Source organism: Oryctolagus cuniculus, chromosome X, assembly GCF_051225735.1.
Source record: "Oryctolagus cuniculus isolate XC-2025 breed Fujian yellow rabbit chromosome X, ASM5122573v1, whole genome shotgun sequence".
In the NCBI taxonomy this organism is placed as follows: domain Eukaryota; kingdom Metazoa; phylum Chordata; class Mammalia; order Lagomorpha; family Leporidae; genus Oryctolagus; species Oryctolagus cuniculus.
In genome coordinates, this window is record NC_142888.1 from 15,229,158 (window position 1) to 15,252,566 (window position 23,409).

General features: G+C 38.3%; 1 protein-coding gene across 1 annotated transcript in view; it reads left to right on the forward strand.

Moving 5' to 3' along the window:
* The window catches only part of IL1RAPL1 (interleukin 1 receptor accessory protein like 1), a 1,400,814-nt gene that overhangs the window by 618,307 nt on the left and 759,098 nt on the right, over positions 1 to 23,409 (forward strand). The gene's annotated exons all lie outside the window — the stretch shown is intronic.

The following is a 23,409-nucleotide window of genomic DNA, read 5'->3' on the forward strand; positions in this document are numbered from 1 at the left end:
ATGGAAATTCCATGAGAAATGTGCAAAATTTCTAACACTAGTGATAGAATTCCGTATAGATTACAATTGAGTAAATTATTGAATAACATGAATTCTTAGATGACAATAAAACATTTTGCATTTTTGCTATTTGTACTTTTTTTCTAATAACAACAGTGATTTTTTTTTTCATTTTCCTACTGAAGTTATTGCAGAATCCCTCTTCGTAACATATTTCTTAAATCCAATTCACATGGAGATCACTTTGGCTAGAAATCTATACCTTCCTGAAAACGGCAAAAACTTCTTGTTTTTTTTTTTTTTCCTTATGCAAGATCAAAAGACTTGTTTATCTGACCAGAAAAGTAGACATAACCCATGAATCTCATTATTCATCAGAAAGAGAACAGATATGGTTTGGGGATTGCTATGGGAATGGACAAATACTAGATATGAAGTTGAAGGCTGGTATTTGAGATGACTTACAATTGTATTTTCTATTTCTCTTTTTCATTTGTAAGTTCAATATAACTATAAAATTTCAGAATATATGAACCTTGCCAGGTTACTTTATGAATAAGTTGGAAGTTTCCTTTACCAGGAGATATAACTAGCAAATATTCAATACATATATAGAAGAGATTGGTGACAGTGTTGATTGGGATGTAAGAAATAAAGTTAAAAGTCACTATAAGTAATAAGGAAAAATCGCATCACATTCTTACCCCTTGATAAAATTTATTTAAAGTTAATATGAGCATGTAATTACCTTTGGTTTGAGATTTATTTATTTTTATTTTTACTTGAACTAAGATAACTGCTATTATTTTGGTGTATTCAGGACACAAAAGATAGATGATGATTATGAAAACAGTGAGAAGTTACATTTAATAAGTTATGACAATGATTTGAATTTAGTATGCTTGGCAGTTTATTTTCTCTTACTGAATGTTACAGTTCCTACATTTAAGTCATGTGATAAAATTGAAAGGGCATAGACACCAGAAATATTATGAAGGTCTGTGTGAATAACATCAGCTACTCTAGGCCTTTATTTTTCTCCTGTAATATGGGCGTTGAACTTATTACTTTGCCGGAAAGTTGAAGAGATGGTGTTGTCATTACTTAATAAAGTCAAAGAATGTAAATAATGTTCTATAGTGTCTAGCTAATACAAAATGCTTTGTTGATATTATTTATCTTGCCTTTATGACAGCATGATTAAATGTAAAAAGGAAACACTTTTTGGGGGCTGGCACTGTGGCGTAGTGGGATAAAACCTCCACCTGCAGGGCCGTCGTTGCATATGGGCACAGGTTTGAGTCCTGGCTGCTCCTCTTCCGATCCAGCTCTCTGCTATGGCCTGGGAAAAGTAGTGGAGGATAGCCAAACTATTTGGGCCCCTGCACCCATATGGGAGACCCAGAAGAAGCTCCTGGCTTTGGATTGGCCGAGCTCTGGCCGTTGTGGCTGTGAACCAGTGGACGGAAGACCTTTCTCTCTGTTTCTCCCTTTCACTATCTGTAACTCTAGCTCTCAAATAAATAAAGAAAAATCTTTTTTTTTAAAAAAAGGAAGCATTTTGTAAGGCAAATGAAATTTCTCAAAATAGGTTAAAGAAAAATACATCAGCTATAACACTATTAAGAATTATGTACGCAGGCATTGTGGCACAGTGGGCTAACCCACTGCTTGGGATGCCCACATCCCATGATAAAAGTGCGTGGGATTGAATCTTCCTGTTTTTGATCCAGCTTCCTGTTAGTGTGCCTGGGAGGCAACATATTACAGCTCGTGTACCTGGGTCTCTGCTTCTCATCTGGGAGATGCAAATGAAGTTCCTGGCTTCTGGTTTCAGCCTGGTCCAGCCTTGAAAGTTGTGGGCAATTGGGATATGAAACAGGATGGAAGCCCCTGCTCAGGCTTGCTCGCTCACTCGCTCTCCCTCTTTCTCGCTGTGTGTGTGTGTGTGTGTGTGTGTGTACGTGTCTACCTGCCTTTCAAATAAGTAACATAAATAAAACCTAAAACAAAATAAATGCTTAGGAGTAACTGGAAAATGTTATTACAGTTTTAAAAAGAATTATGAAATGTGTAAATAGAGGTGAAGTTAGTTAACATTTGGAAATGCAGTGTTCTGTCATTAATTTATTAGGCATGCAAAATTAAGACTGTAGACATAAAATAATTATATGAGAACAAAACTAAATATCATGTCTGTTTTTAAATGTCAGTATAAATGGCAAATAGGGAGAGAGAAAAAAGAACATTTATTTCACTTTCAACATGTCACTACATGCTTTTGAATTTTCTTGTGGGTTTTCTGTCAGTAAAATAGGATCCTTGTATCTGAGAGTCATGATTTTATATTTGTTTTACGTTTCTTGCCAAATTGAAAATAAGGATTCATTTGACTAGTACTCATCTCAAGATATCTTTAATAACTCAAGGGTTTTTTTTTTTTAACCTTTCGACTGGTTTGACTAAATTCAGCTAAATAACACACAAGTAGTTCCTTTCAGTATCAAGGAAATTACTATGTGCTTGTTTTCAAATGGTTGAGTGAACAGAATGACTGGAGTTTTTTAAATTGTAAAGATTCTTGAATACTCTGTAACTATACTTAAGTTTCCAGTACAGAATTCCTGAAAGGAAATGTGTGATTCCAGACGTCATGCATGTTTTTGGTTCATTGCTTAGAGAAGTGGTTCTCAAAGTGTGGTTCCTTGACCAGCAGCAGGATCATCACCAGGGAACTTAGTGATGCGAATTCTTGATCCCTGTTCTGGCTCTACTGACTCAGAAATTCTGGAGGTGAAAACTTTTAAGCAGCTTTCCAGGAGGTTCTAATATATGCTGAAAATATATCAAGTCCATAGCAGACATTTTAATGTCATAAGGTAGTGTTGGCAGCAGTGAAGCCAAACTTTTGAGGAAATAGCCCTTAGGAGAAGTCTAATGAAGCCTGATAGGTCTTGCAATATAGAGCATGGGAGGACAAAAGAGTTGGGGAATTCGGATCATAATCATTGGAGTCATTGGTGTCATGAGCAAGTCATTGGGTAACTTTCTTCAGCAACTCATTAAACCATGGCGAATCAGGAAAGGGTGGGGGACACTGAAAGAAGAGCTGGTAGATTTGACAGGGCATCATTTATTTGACCAAAAACTGAGCGAGGGGGATTGTTGTCTGTGTGTTAAGTTCATATCCATGACAGAGCAGTACGGTCTTGGACTTACTAGCAGATTCAGCCAAAGCAACTGAGTTGAGGCTGCTGCTTTGCCAGTAGAGTGGTGGTTCTTTAATCCCAGTATTGAAAACAATTACGAGAATGATTATTTTGAATGCATTCTTGAGCCTCTTCCTCTGAGATTGTGATTCAGGAGGTCTAAGGACCATACCTACAAAGCAGTGCTGGGGGCCAGCACTGTGCCTAGTGAGTTAAGCCACCACCTGTGATGCTGCTATGGTATATGGGTGCTGGTTCGCATCCTGGCTGCCTGACTTCCAATCCAGCTTCCCGCCAATGTGCTTGGGAAAGCAACAGAAGATGCCCTGAGTACCCGCCACCCATGTGGGAGATCTGGATGAAGGTCCTGGCTGCAGCCTGACCAAGCTCTCATTCATTGCAGACATTTAGGGAGTGAACCAGTAGATGGAAGATCTCTGTCTCTCCTCTCTGTGTAACTCTGCCTTTCAAGTAAATAAATAAAACTTGTAAAAAAAAAAAAAACAGTTCTAAAAGATTGTAGCTTAGCTGAGACATTTACTCAGATGCTTTGTACAAATCAATGTTATTTGGTGTATTGGAAAACAACCAATCAAAACAACAAGTAGTAGAATAAAAATACTATGAGGAAAGTTCTTTGTTTTAGGAATCCATACACACTTGAGAAACACTGTCTAGCAATTTCTACTATTACCCATTTAATGAACTAAAAATAGTACCTGTGTATTGTTTATATCATTAATATCAACGAATGGCTTTTGTCCATGTTTTCTAGTGTTTTGCATTATGTGAAGAACAGAAAATTCATGCCTTCACCATTCAGTAGCTATCCTAAATGAGGTCTCATCTTGATTGATCTGTAAGCACTTCTTTTATCATTGCTAATGATGATTGCAATGCCACTCTATTGTGAGTTTGCTCAAGCAATCTGGAGATGAGCTAAGGTCATTTAGTTATTGTTTCCCAGTTAAAAGGACAAATGGGTCATGATGTAGAAGACTTCTAATGATAGGGGAGAGCAAAAGGAAAGCATAACAGATTCAAAAACGCGAGATGTTGGCCATGGCTCACTAGGCTAATCCTCCGCCTGTGGCTCCGGCACACCGGGTTCAGGTCCTGGTTGGGGCACCGGATTCTGTCCCAGTCGCTCCTCTTCCTGTCCAGCTCTCTGCTGTGGCCCGGGAGTGCAGTGGAGGATGGCCCAAGTGCTTGGGCCCTGCACCCGCATGGGAGACTAGGAGGAATTACCTGGCTCCTGGCTTCGGATCGGCACGGTGCACCCGCCGCAGCGGCCATTGCGGGGTGAACCAACAGAAAAAGGAAGACCTTCCTCTCTGTCTCTCTCACTGTCCACTCTGCCTGTCCAAAAAAAAAATGCTAGATGTTATCTATGAAACTTTTGCAAAAGATGATTAAATAATCTTCAGTATATGCCATATGATGAATATATATGTATTAACAGGTAAACATGTATGGATATGGATTTTAAAAAGTGAACAGTGACTTGATCAGCCCTCACCCTGACTGTTGATGAGCAGCTTAATATGTTATCCCTCTTAGTATTTTTTTTTGTTTGTTCTACTTAATACTTTTGATTGAATACTGTAATCAATACACAACTCTTCTTAAGTGCTGAAACTTAACTGAAAAGTGATCGCTGTTAAATATAAGAGTGGGAATAAGAGAGGGAAGAGATGTGCAATTCAGGACATGCTCAAGCTGACTTACCTCAAACGGAAGAGTTAGAAACATACCAGGGGATTCCAATTCAATCCCATCGAGGTGGCATGTACCAATGCCATCTCACTAGTCCCAGTGATCAATTTCTGTTCACAATTGATCGTAATGATAGGACTAAGAACCAAAGGGATCACATAAACAAGAATAGTGTCTGCAAATACTAGCTGATAGAATCAAAAAGGGAGAGAATGATCCAACATGGGAAGTGACATACACAGCAGACCCATAGAATGGCAGATGTCCTAACAGCACTCTGGCCTCAGAATCAGCCCTTAAGGCATGTGGATCCGGCTGAAATGCCCATGAGAGTATTTCAGGCATGGAAAGCCAAGACACTCTGGGAGGGAAAAAAAAAACCTAAATGAAAGATCTCCACGAGTGAGATCCCAGTGGAAAGAATGGGTCATCAAAGAAGGAGGTACCTTTCTCTGAAGGGAGGAGAGAACTTCCACTTTGACCATGGCCTTGTCTAAATATGATCAGAGTCGGTGAACTCAGGGGGCTTCCATAGCCTTGGCAGCTCATGACAAGAGCCTAGGGTGATTACTGAGGCCATAAACAAGAGTGTCAATTTGTTAAGTCAACAACAGGAGTCACTGTGCACTTACTCCTCATGTAGGATCTTTGTCCTTAGTGTGCTGTGCATTGAGATTTAATGCTATAACTAGTACTCAAACAGTATTTTTCACTTTATGTTTCTGTGTGGGAGCAAACTGTTGAAATCTGTACTTTATATATGCTAAACTGATCTTCTGTATATAAAGAGAATCGAAAATGAATCTTGATGTGAATGGAAGGGGAGAGGGAGTGGATAAGGGGAGGGTTGCGGGTTGGAGGGACGTTATGGGGGGGAAGCCATTGTAATCCATATTCTGTACTTTGGAAATTTATATTCCTTAAATAAAAGTTAAAAAAAAAAAAGGTGACCATTCTGGTGCATATTGGGTTAAACCGCCACCTGTGATGCCAACATCCCATATGGTCACACGTTGCATTATTGGCTGCTCCACTTCCAATCCAGCTCCCTGCTAACATACCTGGGAACACAGCAGAAGATGGTCTAAGTACTTAGGCCCCTGCCATCCTCATGCGAGACCTGGATTGAGTTCCTGTCTCCTGGCTTCAGCCTGGCCAAGTCCTAGATGTTGTGGGAGTGAATCACTGGATGGGAGATCGCTCTGCTCCCGCCTCAGTCTGCCTCTCCTCCTACCTCTCCTTCTCTCTCCATAACTCTGCCTTTCAAAGAAATAAATCTTTTTTTAAAAAGTGATTAACATAGCGGTGGGGGCATTTGACATAGCAGTTAATATGTCCCTTGGGCCACCTGCATCCCAGATTGGAGTGCCTGGGTTCGAGTCCCTGTGTTCACTGTAATTCCATCTTCATGTTCATGCATTCTGATAGGCAGCAAGAGATGGCTGAAGTAGTTGCATTCCTGCTACCCATGGGGAAAACTGCCTGCAGGTCCTGGTGCCTGTCTTCAGCCTGGTCCAGCCCTGGCTGTTGTGAGCATTTGAGGAGTGCAATACCAGATCTCTCTCTTCCTCTCTCTCTCTCTCTCTCTCTCTCTCTCTGTCTCTTACTTTCAAATAGGTAAAAATCAATACATAAAATTTTTTAAAGCTGATCAATTTTAAAGTGATTGCTAGTTTATGTATATACCATGATTTATATGGGGTAGAAACATGGATTGCTGGTATGGAAAGAGAGTGTTAACTTCCAAGGAACACAGTTTTATACAAAATATGTTTCCTGAACATTTTTGGCTTGACTGATAGTGATCAGTTGCCTGTGCTGTGACTTAGAGCCATGGGAGGAATATATCAGAAAGCAAAATAAAATAATTAAGATTTTATCACAAAATACATGTGATATTTACATTGTCTTGCTTATGAGGACAAGCTAAATTATAGTACAAATCAAATGAAAGCTTCTGAGTTCTGCTTAGAAATAATAATTATTTGTTCATGGAGAGGTAACAAATAGTTGATAACTGTATTTAATGTTTCCTATCACATAACACAAAAAATAAGTGGATTTATAATAAAGACCAGTATGTTTAAATGGTATAGAAAATTCCTACTCCAGTAAAGGACAAATAGAAAAAAAAAACTCTTGAAAATGCATAAATGTAGATTTACTTAAATTGTGGTGGATTTATTTACTGATTTCAGTAGATACAAGTTCTGTTCTAAGAGGGTTGAAAAGATCAAGAAATCGCAACTCATGGACCAAATAAAGACCTCATAACCAAAATTAATTAATACTGGTTGTCATTTGTGCTTAAAATGCTATAACACAATTAATTTTTAAAGCAAAATGGTGGTAGTGCATTTGCTTAGTGACAAGTTCCTATTTATGTTTTGAATTCTGATTTGTTTATTTTTTCCACTGTCTTGTTGCAAAGCACAGTAGGCCATCTAAAATGTATATCCAAGTGCTTTGGACAGTCAACCAAATAAGTTATAATTGGGCTGAGGTGAATCATTTGATTATTCCTTGAGCTTGGTCATCAGAAGTAAAAAGTAAAAGTAGAATTCAATTTAATCATTGAAAATACCACTTACTGCCCCCTGGAGTTTCCCATGCAAAGAGGGAAAACAGAGGAAAGGAAATCACCAGTATTTAGAAAGGCCATGTGAGTGGCTTCTCTCCATAAATGCTAGTATATATTCCATGTAGAAATGAGGACATTTAGCTGTTTTTTCTCGCAGTAATGTGAGTACCTCCAGCGATGACTTTTCTTTGACTTAGCAGTTCTAGAGTTTTAGCTTGCATCACACTTGCCTGGTCTTTCTATTTTGACTTGTTGAACTGTTTCTTCAGTGGAGCATGATCCTCTCACTATAATGTAAATTAAAAATATGTTCTCTTACAAATTAAAGAGAAGGAAGAAAGAAAGAAGAAAAACAGGGAGGGAGTGAGGGAGGGAAGAAGAGAACCACTATAGTCTTAGGGTTGTATCTATGAACTACATTCCATCTGTCTTCTTTACATTCAATAAATGAATACCTTGATAAATAAATAAATACTCCCACCAAAGAAATTACTTGGGTGAGTGGTAACACAGAACTTGTTGGGCTTCAGCCACTGAGTTTCTGATTCAGTATGTCTGGGGGTAATGTTGGATAATTTGCTTTCCTAACAAGTTCCTAGGTGATGTCTATGCTGTTGGTCCAGGAACCACCATCCTATTTTACCACAAGAAAATATGAAACTTAAAAAAACAGCAAAAATAGTAGCATAAGAAAAGGCTTCAAAGGAATTCCTCAACCATAAGTGCATTTATTGTGAATCTTTACCTTTAAAATTTTACAATGAAAAATATATTGTATTTCCAAAGGGATTATTGAAAGGGGAAACTTTGTTTCATTAGAATGTTTTCTTCTTTGGCAACTTAATTAGATAAAGGATCCATGCTTACATCTGATGGTCATTTCTGGGCTTGCGAACCAAGACACTCTAATTGTGTTTGTGGTAAGTAGCCTTTCTGTATGATGAATGGGTATTCCTTTAAAAATGTGCAGCCTTTCTGCTCTATTGTGTTTCCCCCTAACGGAAATCGTGAACATTCTTGGCCAATGGACGCTTTCAGATTACTGTCACTGACATGCAGAGGTAGCATGGACAGTGATTCCATGGAGGGAGGTTGACAAAGACCAGAAAGCATTGGATTTCAGGAGTTTCAAATTATTGCACAGTTTGTTCTTGAGGTTTGGCTACAGGAACATTGCTAGTTCCGGACTCCTCAGTCTTCTCAGCTTTGCTCCTTTCCGCACTAAGTTGAAGACTGGCACCAGAGGAGCGAGGCTCTGTCAAGTCGTGCACCTCTCGCCTCGCCTGAAAAGAAAGATAACTGTGCCTCAGTGCGGAAGAGAAAGGAAAAACAGTTCTGCTGATAAGACACCATATCGTGATTTGCTAATGGTGACACTGAGGGTGCCTTTCTCTTTTTCTCCGAAAGAACAAACTTATTTTTTCTGTAAGTCACTTGTTTGACTTACTCATTTGGAAAATTTGTTGAATTATGTAATCATTTCATTACATTCAGAATTACAGTCCATACTCTTAACAGACCTTTTTTCTGACTACAGTTACATCCAGCTTTTCCCAACTATTCTTCTGACTACAGTTTAGTAGGCCTATTTTATTTCATGCAATTTTTTTACAAAGTGATTTTATTCTTTTACAGAACGGGGAGAATGATGTCATTTGAAATATCTTTTCTTATAGTCACTATCTATACAAATAAGCATATTTGCATAAAATGTGACAGACATTTATTAAATTTTTTTAAAAATTTACTTGAGACACAGAGAGAGCAAGCGAGCAAGAGTATGTGCATGTGAGCAGAAGTTCTCCCACTGGTTCACTCTGTAAACGCCCACAACAGCCGGGGCTGGGTGAGGCCAGAGCCAGGATCTGGGAACTCATTTCAGGTCTCCCTGGTGGGTGGCAAGAGCCGTCACTGCTGCCTCGCTCTGTCACTATCAGCATGGAGCTGAAGTCAGGAGCTGGGGTATCCAACGCAAGTGGATCACACTCCAGTGTGTGATGCAGGTGTCATACTGCTGGGCTAACCATCCACTGCAAAATATTTAAATATTTAAAAGTATTGTTTAATAAAAGTGTTGTGTTGTTTGATTTAATATTGCTGGAAGGAAACTCTTCCTACCCAGTTCATGTTTTATATTTTGTATGTTCTAGGATAGTTTGTAGGATAGTCAGACTAATGCCTCTTGTCCATGTTGCCCACAAACACCCTTAGAATGTGAATTATGCTACGTTCTATGGCAAAGAGGAATTTGTGGCTGTGATTAAGTTAAAGATCTTGGATGAGAAGAGTTTGCTGGATTGTCTTGTTGGGCCCAAGGTAGTCACAAAGGTCCTTGTTAAAAGGGAGGCAGGAAGTTCCCCAGAGAAGGGACTCTAAGGAAAGCTTGGATGGTGGACATTATCCTGAATGCATGTTGAGTTTGAACAGGCTCCTCTGTGGCATTTATTTCTTTATCTATTTATTAATCAGTTATCTTTTGGCAAACCCATAATGTAAGCGAAATTCTCTTTTGATTGGGAGTACTGTGCCAAAGTTGAATAATGTTTCTACCTCATTGCTGATGTAAAGAGAGGCTCACAAATTGGAACTTAAATCAGAATCACCTGTAGGGCTTGTTAAAACACAAACCTTTGGGAAGGTTAGAGTGGGGATACAGAACTTTGCATTTCTAATAGGTTCCCAGATTTTGAGGCTATGGCTATGGTCTGGTGTCTGTAGTCTGAGAATCAGTGGACTGGATCATCCATTCATGAACACTAGTGGCCCAGAACAGTTTAATCTTCAAAGGTAATGAAGAAAAGGTTTCCTTCAGATTTTTTTAATCAATTAAATGACAAAAGCTCTCCCTCCTTCGAGATTTTTCCAACCTTAGTATTTTAGGTGCTTTGTTGAAAGTTTCATTCAATAATCCATGTTACGGAGGAGAACTTCAAATACAGGATGGTTGTCAGTGCAATGAGAACTACTGTCTTTCAAAAAGGAAATAGATCAAGCAACAAAGGATCATGTTTTACAGATAGCCCCCTGAAAATCTTCAGATACAGCTAAGGTTTATTTGAAAATGTTTTTAACCTTTCATCCCTCTGAGATAAGTAAGATTCAAGTATTATGTAAGACACTTTTGGAAGAAAAAGAGACTGTTGTTTTTGTTTTGTAAAGGAATAGTGGGCCTCCATTAGGCTCCCTTTCCTTGTTTCCAAATCTTATGATTTATTAGTTGATCCATTTGCCTAATCAATATATATATATATATATCCTGTCTTGTACTTTGCTATATTTCTTAGAATGCAAATATTATGTATGAATGCACACACATGCTCCAGTGAATCTGTGTACATACGAAGTTGTTTCTGTGGAACAAAACATGGTAAGGAGTTAACTCATGAAAAGTGCATCCGTGTGTTCATGTTTCCTTCTTTTGATATTCGCTATTGTTTTTTTCTTTCTTTTCTAAAGATCTATTTATCTGAAAGGCAGAGTGACAGAGAGACAGGGAGAGAGAGGGAAAGACAGAGAGATTTTCCATCCACTGGTTCACTCCCTAAATGGCTGCAAAGGCCAGAGTTGGGCCACACCAAAGCCAAGAGCCAGGAATTCCATCCTGGTCTCCCACATGGGTGGCAGGGGTACCAGCACTGAGCCACCCTGCATTGCCTTCCCAGAAGCACCAGTAGAGAGCCGGATCAGAAGGGAAGCAGCTGGGACTCAAATCAGCACTTGAACATGGAATGATGGCATTGCAGGTGGCAGCTTAACACTCTGTGCCACAACGCTGGCACCGAATGTTATTGCTTTTAAAAAGATAAATTTTCTATTTTATTCCACTGTGTGAACTATTTAAAACTGAATAGGAAGGATTAAGGTACATGTGACTGGCTTGCTAACATGTGACCTGGAGGAAATTAATTAACCTCTTTTAGTCTCAATTTCCTTATCTGTAGTGAAAAACAATAATAGTTCTATCCTTGGTTTCTGGTGAAAATTAAATGGTAAAATACTTGTAAAGCTTTTGGCATACTGCATATTCATAATAATTGCTCATTACTATTTTCAGCTATTTAATATTGTATTCTCAGTACTTAGATTTGTAAAAGAGCACAGTGTGTCTCCCTAGAGCTCTGAATGAACCAGAGGTATATTTTGCTTCTGAATCTCTATCTCTAACTTTTTATGTGCTAACGTTCTAATTATCACTATTACTGTTTAAAATAGGTGTAGATGTTAAGCAATCGAAGTTCTTCTTTTTGAAAGTTATTTTCTTACCATGCTTTGAACACTTTGGTCATTCCAGCTCAAGTTCGCTGATGGGACAAACATTAGAAAGAAGTCAGAATGATTATAGAATTCCTACTCTGGGTTTCAGCAGTGACTTCAATGTATAAAACATTAAGCCTCTGTGGTATTTATATTCTAGTGAATTGATTGCTCTCAAAATTACACAAAATACAGTTTGGCAATTATATTTATGTAGCTGATCATCCAACTTTATTCCCCCCTTCAGATTTTGACAGTGCTCCTTGTTTAAATTATCGTAATGTAAAGCAGGTGCAACTGAAGGAAATTGGCATTCATTCTTATGCTTCATCTGGACTCTTCACCGTTGGTAATAAATCATCTCTAAGTCTTTGAAATATTGTGGTTTACAGTAAGAATACATATGTGGTTTTTGTCCCTATTTCCTTTTGCACAACTTTTAAAACACTTGTAATCTCCGAAGGAGTGTTTGTTTATGTGGTAATGAGATAACCTGTGACTTGGGGTTTCCTAGATCACCTCAGATAGGGGCTGCTTGCCAGGCAAACCAACCAAATGATTAGGACTGGAACTCTCAGTCCTACACCTTGACCTCTGTGGAGGAGAGAGGGGCTAAAGTTGAGTTGATCACCACTGACCAGCGATTTAATCAACCATGCTTATGTAATGAAGCCTTCATGCAAACCTCAAAAGCACAGTGCTTAGAGATCTTCTAGATTGCTGAACATCACAGATGCTAGGAGGATGATACCCCTGGAAAGAATATGGAGGCTCCATGCCCCTTCTCAAACACTTAGTTCCATGTACCTCTTCATCTGTGTGTTCATGTATAGTCTTTGTAATATCTCTTGTAATAAATAGGTAAACATAGTGAAACAGTCTGAATTATGTGAGATATCCTAGCAAATTATTGAACTCAAGGAAGGGGTGGTGGGAACCCTAATTTATAAGGAATTGGTCAGAAGTAAAGGTCCCAAGGTGGGTGAGACTTGTGATTGGCATGTGAAGTGGGGATTTTCTTGTGTGAGTCACAAGAACCTGTGGGCTGCATGTTAACTCGTTAGTGTCAAAGTTGAAGTGCAGGAAAGCCAGCTGTTGTCACAACATGACTTGGTGTAGGCGAAAATTCCCACATAACTAGCCACATAAATCTGTTGTGTTGAGAATACAGTAAGAGAAAACAATTTACTTTTTCTTATATTGTTTAAGTGGTGAAATTTTCTAGCTGGCCCATGCCTCACAGAAACTTGTGGTTTGAGAAGAGAAAGGCCTGAAGGTTGGGAGATGAGGAACCTTTGATTCCTGGGTGACCATGTTTTTACTCATAGTATGGAGCATATGATAAATGATAGATGTTACTGAGTTTTTTAATTGCTATAATGCACATTAGCTTCATTTGCTCCAGCACCTATCACCCTCCTATAACAGCTAATGAATTTCACCCAGGGATCCATGCCAGTACCCATTTGTGGTCTATTTTTATCAGGTGTGATTATACCTATCTGGGCTTAGACATGGTACCACCTTATTGTGGACAATGAGGCAATTTTGATTCTCATCTCATGCCTAAGAAGAATTTCCATGCATACAGGGACAGTGAGCGAAGCAAGATTTATCGAAAGCAAGGAACCTTTTGTTGTAGCGGTTGGGAGGTGGGATGGGAGGACTCCAAGGGAGAAATTTCCAGCTAAACCTGCAGGAGAGCTGCTCTTTTACATACAAAGTGGCTCTCAGTGATTGGCCCCTTCCTGAAAACTGGATCTAGATTTAACCAGTTAAGGGAGAGGCATAACAACCGCCAGTCAGAAGGCAGGGGTAACAGCCAAGCAGAGAACTAGGATAATCAACCAATCAGAAGGCAGGAATTGCAATCCTGTCCAGTTTGCACTTGCCGAAAGTTGGTTAAGGCCACCTCCAGGAAGGAGCAAGCACTTTGTCTAATCTTAACAGGACTCTATCCCCTTCTCACTCCAATAAGGATGTGACCTCACTGCCTGTTAGCTGGTGTAACTCCTCACAACCTCACCTTCACCCAAACTAATCAATACAGTTATTCCCCCATGCTTCACTGCTAAGTTCAGAGGGAAGGTTCTGCCTTCAAACAAAGCATGAGGCCCAGGAGTGTTTACCTCAGCATTTTACTTGAACAACATGCAGTTCATCTGAATTTGAAAGTGAGGAGCTATAAAGCTGCAGGTGCCACTGATACAAAATGTCAGAAGGAAGTCACTCATGAGGGAGGGCAGAGCTCAGCCAAGCTCAGAGACAGAGAACTGAGACTGGCACCGTGCCTTATGCAGCTGCTGTCCACGAGATGCACTCCTGGGCTGTTCCGGTATATAACATCCAAAGAAGAAAGTTTTGTGTTGGTTGATTTTTTGACAGGTGTGTAGCACTAGAGACTCCAATCCAGAAGTGTCAGCGCTAGGGTGAAGTGATTTTCTAAAATGATAAAAAAAAAAAAAAAACCTTGTACAAGTGCAAAGAAAACAAAGTAAACTCTTACTTTGAATAACATACAATTGACTTTCTAGAAAAATTAATTATCTTAGACTCTGAAAAAAAGATTTTGCATGCATGTATTACATGGAGTTAGGTTCTAGGTTCATGTAATTATAAGTAGTTTTTTTCACTTTTGTAAATGTTTAAAGGGGTACTTCAAAGTCATGAAAATTACGAGACAATGCTTTGTCCCTTGGGAACTGCCTCTGCATTACAAAACTTTTGACATAGGTGCTCTGTGGTGGGCACAATAATAGACCATTAAAGATGCCCACAACCTGAACCCCAGAACCTTACCATACACAGCAAAAGAGACTTTGCAGATGTTATCAAGTTAAGCATCTTGAGATAAGAGAATGTCCTGGGGTATCTCAGTGGGTCTGATATATCACAGAATTTATCTCAGATGGAGGTGGGAGAGTCAGTGAGAGAGCATATGACAGAAGCAGAGTCTGTAGTGATGTGACGTCATGAGGCAAGGACGGTGGGCAGCTTCTAGAAGCTGAAAAAGGCAAGAAATGAATACTCCTCTAGACCTTCCGGAAGGACTGCGTCCCTGCCTCAAAAAAGCAAATTTGTGTTGTTTTGGATCATGAAGATGGAGGTTACTTGCTAAAGCAGTAATCAGAGACTAGACTATGAGTCCCAACCACTAAAAGCCAGTATTGTTACAATGAATATGACAACAAAAAAGAAAATGAGAGTTTCCCAAATAACCGCTGTGTAGACAGACATCTCTGGTCTTGTGACACTTCTCCATCCATACTGCTGCTTCCTCAGTTCACCCTGATCACACATCAATTTGGATGACAAAAGTCTTCCTTGATCAGCTTTTCCATTATCTTTGTGGTCATCTCTCATTACATTTTCATCTCTCTCTGCTCACTGTGGTACAAACTGTCATCCTCAGTATATGCAAGATGGATTATTTGTTGCCCCCACCTTGCTTGAATAATTATTTCTTCTTCTTTTTCTTCTTCTTCATCTTCATCTTTTTCTTTTTAAATTTTATTTAAGGTATACAGATCCAGGAACATAGTGATACTTCTCACCCTACCCCCACCCGTGCTCCTACCCTTCCTTCTCTTTCCTCTCCTAATCCCACTCTTAATTTTTACAATAGTCTATTTTCAGTTTACTTTATACTCTTCAGATTAACCCTACATTAAGTAAACAATTCAACAAACAGTAAGAAGAAAACAAACACGGTTCCTCAACAGTAGAGACAAGGACTGGAAATGATCATCAAATCTCAAAATGTCAATTTCACTTCTTTACATTACATTTAAAGTACTCTATTAGTTACCACAGTTCAGAAAAAATATATGGTATTTGTCTTTTAGGGACTGGCTTATTTCACTAAGCATGATGGTCTGCAGTTGCATCCAGTCGCATATTTTGGCTGAGTAGTACTCCATCATGTATATATACCACATTTTCTTTCTCCAGTCATCAGCTGATGGGCATCTGGGTTAGTTCTCTTAGCTATTGTAAATTGAACTGCAGTGAACATGGGGGTACAGATAACTCTTTCGTATGCTTTTTCATATGCATTTTTCCTATAGTAATTTGATGGTATCAGTCATAGATTTACAACCTTGATCCATTTTGAGTTGATTTTTGTATAAGGTGTAAGGTTGAGACACTGGTTCATACTTATATATGCAGAGATCCAATTTTCCCAGCACCATTTGTTGAAGAGATTGTCCTTTCTGCAAAGATTGATTTTAACTCCTTTGTCAAAGATCAGTTGGTTGTAGATGTGTGGATTGATTTCTGGAGTTTCTACTCTGTCCCATTGTTCACCATGTCTATTTTTGTGTCAGTACCAGGCTGTTTTGATTATAACTGCCCTGTAGTATGTCCTGAAATCTGGTATTATGATGCCTCCAGCTTTGTTTCTGTTGTTGGAGATTGCTTTAGCTCTTCGGGATCTCTGTGTTTCCATATGAAACAGTAGCATCATTTTTTTCTAGATCTGAGAAGAATGTCATTGGTATTTTGATTGGGATTGCATTGAATCTGTAGATTGCTTTCAGTAGCATGGATATTTTGATGATATTAATTTTTCCACTCCACAAATTTTTTTTCCATTCTTTGGTGTGTCTTCTATTTCTTTGTTTCATGTTTTGTAATTTTAATTGTAGAAATCTTTCACTTCCTTGGTTAAATTTATTCCAAGTTATTTAATTTTTTTCTGTAGCTCTTGGGAATGAAATTGATCTATTCTTTCTGAGCCGTAGCATTTTCTGTGTATACAAAGGCTATTGATTTTTGTATGTTAATTTTACATCTTGCCACTTTACCGAACTCTTTAAAAGTTCCAATAGTGTCTCGTCCTCTGTCTCTTAAGTTTTTCCTTTCAGCTAAGATAACATCTGCTCTTCTTCCTCATCCCCCAGTCTCTTTATATTTACATTTTTCTGTTTTCTAGAATATAGCTCAGTGAAACTTGGGATTATTCCTGTAGTTCTAACAGACCATATTTTTCTTTAGGTACCCATTTCAACCTTTATATATTTCTATTACAAAATTTATGCCATTATTCTGTATTTGCACCTCTATTTCCTATTTCTACACCATTAGTGCCTACGTAGTAGAAATGACATTTTACTTGTCTTTGTGTTCCTAGCAACTAATGTTTACCTCAGATAATAGTAGGTACCTAATAAAGGCTTGATGAATGAATTAAACTAACCAGTGCTTACCTGAACTGTCATGATGATATTTGATGAATATAATATCTTGATTCAAGTTGTAAGCAATTATATTTAAATTATATTAGGGCAACATTTGTTTTCCGTAAAACATCACTTAATATGCCCCCTTTAGAATGCCATTGAGCCACGTATATTCGCTCTTCTTTATTGAAACTGTGTTCCTATCCTTATTCTTCAAAATTTCTGGGTGAGCCCTTTTGTGAAAGTACAAAGAAAATAAGTTCTCAAGTCAAAAGTGAATGACATAGACATGTTTCTATACCGGACTTGTTATGAAAATTTTGTGAGACTAGGTAAGATGCATCATGTTGTTCCCAAAGTCATGATGGTTTTTCTTATTCCATGAAGGTCTAATAAAGTAGTTACAGATTTAATTGTACAGTGTTAAAAACCTGCCATCTCTATCACTTTTAATAATATGTTTTAAATGATCATGAGTAATTTGTGATTTTAAAATTGTATTTTTAGGCGTCAAGGCAATAAGAAAAGCTTTTTGTCAAATGAGTCACTAAGTAAAAGTTTGCATTTATCCTTCAGAGAATTACAGATTATTTAATGGACTGGAAACACTCCTTAGCATTTTATTCTTAAATAAGCATGGCGGTAAATTTCTAATTATTCCTATATTTTTATATTTTGCTTTCTCCCAGAGGAACTTTATGACATGGACTCCTAACCAGACTTTATCTCTAAATTTTCAGGTAATTTCAGGTAATTACTTTGCCCATGCTTAGCATCCCTTTCTCTACCTCTAAAATGATAATAATCAATTGGTAATTTGGGGAAGTTGTTTGTGAGTATCGACTGAAAATTTTGTAAAGCACTTAGCACATGGCCTGGCTCAAAGTAAATGTTAACAGGCAATGTAGATTAACTGTGAATATCACCATTAGTTCTAGATTCCTGTTGCTTTATTTTTTATAATATAATGTTCTTCACTTAGGAGGCATTCTGTGAATACTGACCCCTTGCCACTGCAAATCATAAAACATAATTAAACTACAAACCTTGAGGTTTAGGTGATTTACAATGTAACACAAGGTGATATGACAAACCTATGATTAATTATAAGAAAGAACATGATTGGGTCTGGCACTGTGGCGTAGTGGATAAAGCTGCTGCCTGCAGTGCCGGCATCCCGTATGGGCACCAGTTTGAGTCCTGGCTGCTCTACTTCTGATCCAGCTCACTACTAATGTGCATGGGAAAGCATTGGAAGACGGCCCAAGTTATTGGGCCCCTGTACCCATGTGGGAGACCCAGAGAAGCTCCTGGCTCCTGGCTTTGGATCTGCCCAGCTCTGGCCATTGTGGCCATTTAGGGAGTGAACCAGTGGATGGAAGATTCTCTCTCTCTCTGTCTCTCTCTACCTCTGTGTAACTATGCCTTACAAATCTTTAAAAGAAAGAAAGAACACGATTAATTGCTTAAGAAAGTCAAGTGTGTTACATATATATGAAGAAAGGAAAAATAACATTCACTAGATGGACTCAGTTATCATGGCGTTGGTAAGAAAAAGCTCTGAGCATTTGCGAATGGCTCTCATTTTGACCAGGGAGATAAAGTAGTATTCTAGGGAAGGACAAGAGAAGGTCTAAGAAAAAGGTAGAGTGGGAATACTTAAATAAAGCAAAAAATTTTCCTGTAACCCACTATTACTTTTAGGATTTTTGTTAACTTTCCCTCTAAATGCAACAATGCTAATAGACATTTGCATGACAGTCTATAATAATAAACAACTTGTAAATGTTATTTGCATGTTAATGTGTGGAAATTTTTGTTTTCATTCACAAAAAATGGCAAATAGAAAATATAAGTGTTATACAAATGAATGATTTTCAGATCATTTTTACATGGCTAGGAACATACAGCAGGGTGGAAAGCATATGATAAAAATTTTGGAATCAAAAATGATGCAGTTGGTCTCCTAAGGCTTCTTTGTGACCAACTTGGCAAGAATGCCTGGCCAGCGTGATTAGTTTTGCTGCAATCGGGTATCAGGGTGCCAGAAAACAGTTTGACATCATGTGTGCAATCTCTTAGTTCAATTTGTAGCAAAGATTAGGAACTCTACAAGACTAAAAATATTAAGAAATAGCTTAGGTTTGAAAACCGTGGGCAATATACCTTTTTGGTAGCAGGAAAGGAAAGAGAATGAATGTAAGGAACAGGAGGTGGAAAAACAATGGTGTTTGCAATCCTGTTCCCCTAGTTGTAGCATTAAGTTACCATGGTTACAGGAGAAAGAAAATTCATCTTTAAACTAGCATTATTTTATTGATAATATTTACTGACTTGCTAAGATACAGATTCTGCATGTGAAGTTTGTGTACCTGATCTACAATGCAAGATAGGTTTTTTTTTTAAACAAATCATATCCCTTTCACAGATAAGGAAATCAAAATTTAACAAATAAGTAACAGAATCAGGATTTGAAGCTTGCTACATGTAGCCAGAGAATACTTAGCGTCTCTACTGTTCTAGACTGCACTGTTTTCTGTGGCGCTTGCCTTATAAATAGAGGAGTGAATGAGTGTTTTGTGAAAGCATTGACTAATCTTCAAAACCTCTGCCAGCAATTATGATGTCACTGAGATTTTGACCCTACTTGAAAGCTAACAAGATAACCTACTATAGGTTCATGAGTCCTGCCATGAAAGACTCACGATCCTGGGTCACAGATTGCTACTCATGACAATAGAAATTCCCCAAAGCCCAGTTTCCACAGTGTGGCTTGAAGAGCAGGCCAGGTAACACTACGCTGTCTGGGACAGTGAGTTTCATTGCAGGAGAGGAACCCTGCGTTTAGGGAAGACAAATCTGTTACACCCAACTGAAAGGATGTCTGTCCATTCCTCTGGAGGGACACATAGCCTTGACATTCCAAGGATATTTTCTATGCAAACATTAAGATTGTCTGGAACAAAATGCATATACACATGGTATACTATCCAGCCATAGAAAGAATGAAATCCTATGATTTGCAGCAAAATGGATGAAACTGGAGAATGTAATGTTAACTGAAAAAAGCTACACACAGAAACCTTTTCTTTCCTTCATATAAGGGAGCTTAAAAAAGACTCCAATGTAAACACAGAGTGGTGATTACAATAGTCTGGGAGGAGTGGGGGAATAGGTAGCAGGTACCAAATCAGCATTGTATTGAAGGAACAATTTTCTGGTGTTACACAGCATTGTAGGGAAACTATAGTTCTCAGTAACCTGGTATAGATTATATGAAGAAATCAAAGAAGCTCCAAGCCTCCAAATACAAAGTATTGTCAAAGAAAGGGACATGTTAATTATGCTCTTTTGATTAGTACACATTTTATATGTGCATTCAAATATCACACTGTGACCCACAACTATGTACAATTGTTGTTAATAATTTTTAAAAAAAATGTGAGAAACCCATGGAGAGTTGTATCTCCACATCTTTGTTTTTTGGATTTATTTTATTTCTTTGAAAAGTGAAGTTAGAGAGAGAGAAAGAGAGGGAGAGAGGGGGAGAGAGAGAGAGAGCAAAAGAGAGCGAGAAACAGAGAGAGAGAGAGAGAGATTTCTTCCAACTGCTGTTTCACTCCCCAGATGGCTGCATGGGCCAAAGCTGGGCCAGGTGGAAGACAGGTGGCAGGAGCTTCTACCTGGTCTGGCAGGTGGGTGACAGGGGCCCAAGTTATTGGGCCATCTTTTTGCTGCTTTTCCCAGGCCATTATCAGGGAGCTGGGTTGGAAGTGGAGAAACCAGCACCCATACCGGATGCCAGCATTGCAGGTAATAGCTTAACTCATTATGAAGCAATGTGGGCCCCTCCCAATACCTTTTATTTGCATAAATGCATTTTTTTTTTGACAAGCAGAGTGGACAGTGAGAGAGAGAGAGAGACAGAGAGAAAGGTCTTCCTTTGCCGTTGGTTCACCCTCCAATGGCCGCCGCGGCCAGCCCGCCGCAGCCAACGCGCTGCGGCCGGCGTACCCCGCTGATCCCATGGCAGGAGCCAGGTGCTTATCCTGGTCTCCATGGGGTGCAGGGCCCAAGCACCTGGGCCATCCTCCACTGCACTCCCTGGCCACAGCAGAGAGCTGGCCTGGAAGAGGAGCAACCGGGACAGTATCCCGTGCCCCGACCGGGACTAGAACCCCGTGTGCCGGCGCCGCGAGGCGGAGGATTAGCCTAGTGAGCTGCGGCGCCGGCCCCGCATAAATGCATTCTTAAGCACAGGGCCCCAAACTATGCTATCTTAATGCACAACTTCCTCAATCTCATACATTTTTGTTTAAACTTGCTCCCTTAGAATTACTCTAAAGACATATTGACATATACGAGCCTGAAATTGAAAGGAAACCACATATGTGTAAAAACACAGCAGAACAATCTGTAGGAAGAGAATGATTCCAACCACATGGATTCCTCTCTTTATATGTGCAAAGTAAAGACAAATAAGAGGTGCTTCATTCAGCTCCTGTTCAGACAAGAGCAGCTTCCATAGGAGCCCACGATGCCTGCAGTCTCAACCCATGCCACTGGAATCTTTCTCTTTCCGCAGAATGCTCCTCTGTGTTTTGACAATAAACTTCCGTCCCTTTACGCAATCTCTGTGTCTCTTCCTTTGTGACTCCAAGGAATTTGACTGGCAGGGTAGGACTATATTTATCTTCCTAATTTTAAAAGCATTTAATTACCAATAAGTACCGCCAATGTGATTTTTTCCCTAGTGCACGTTAAAAATTTTGAATCCCATTTTCTGTAATAATTTAAGTCGGTCTGAAGGGATGGAGAGTAATTAATTATCTATAATTTCTCAAACTAGAAATGCTGAAATTACTGAAGTGAAACAGAAATCTAGCTTAGAACAGAACTGAAATAAATAGGATTGCATAATAAAGGAGAACCACAAAATTAAAATTTTTATAAATATTAAGAGGGCTATTTAGTACTAGAGTATAAATAAAACATATACTATTTAAAGCAAAACTTCAGGCCACAATTCCTCAAGTCCCCTTTCTCCTGAATCTGGAGTGTTTTTTGCTTATGTGAATGTTACAAATGTAATGGATTTAACATACAACTGTGAGTCACAAGAATGAAACATTAACAAATTGTGCTACTTCTTTGCCACTTTGGTCCTTTGAGAAATTAATTGCATTGAAATAATCTGCATTTTTGTTTTGTTAAGTAAATCCACCTTCTTATGAGTTGCTTTACAAAACATCTTCTTCAATATAAATGAATACTAAACAAAATGGAAGATGTGTGTCCACAGTTTCCAATTTGCTATCATTTAATGGTCATGGATTTTAGACTCAGCCACATTTAAGTCTGTTAAGCTCTGAATATATTAACTGTATGATTTAGAGCAAGATATTTAACTTATAGAGACTTATTTTCATTAGCCTAAGATAGTAGCAACAATATTTACTTTGCATTTCTCTTGTGATAATTATGAAATAATTCATAAAATGACATGTACCTCAGTGTCTAAAACTCTACATGAATACACCAAGGAGTTCATGAAAAAATGGAATTTGAAGAGTTTATTTTATGAAAAAAATTGAAATGCATGCATGTGAGGTTTCATCAGAAAAGGCATGGAAAATAATAGATTTCAAAAATGCACCATTATAAACTTATCTTTTAATTGTATTTTCCAAGTAGTTTTTGAAGTAGTCTCATAATTTCCTTTTTTATTCCCCTTCTCCTTCATTTTTCCAAGTTCCTTCATGTTCCTATATTATCATAACAAATATCTAATTGTTTTTGTGATGTGAATTCTCACAAGAATTATACAGATATCCACATAAAGTAAATTTGTACCCAACTTCAATAATTTCAACATCTCCCATTTGGTAAATTGGAATTACTCCAGTGCTCTTGGTAAAATATGGAAGAGCAAAAAGAAGAGGGAAAATTTCTTGTTTCTTATCCATTTTTCCCAAAGCTTAGCACTAAAGACTCAATTTCTACATAAAAATTTAAAAATTGAATAATTCAAGGTTGCCTGTGAAATGTATGATTCATATTTTATTATCCATTCTGATACCTATCAAATTTATACATAGGAAAATTTACTCTCAAAACTCTTGATTCTTGTATAATTAATACAAGGCATTACTATTGATAATAATATAATCCAGACATGGATCACACATTGTATATGGCTTAAGAGATATAGAAGGTAAAAGACATGGTCAACCATAGTTTAAGAGATAATTAAGAGAGTGGGTCTATGGTAAAACAAATCTTGTTTGAATCATGATTGTCACTCATTGTTTAAATTTAGATCATCTAAACTCCACAAGCCTCAGTTTCCAAATCTCCAGAATGTGACTGATATTTGATAGCTACAGCATCATTGTAGGTTGAAATAATGTCTGCAAAGTGTGATACATAATGACTTGTACTTAATGCATACTTAGTAATGGGTAGC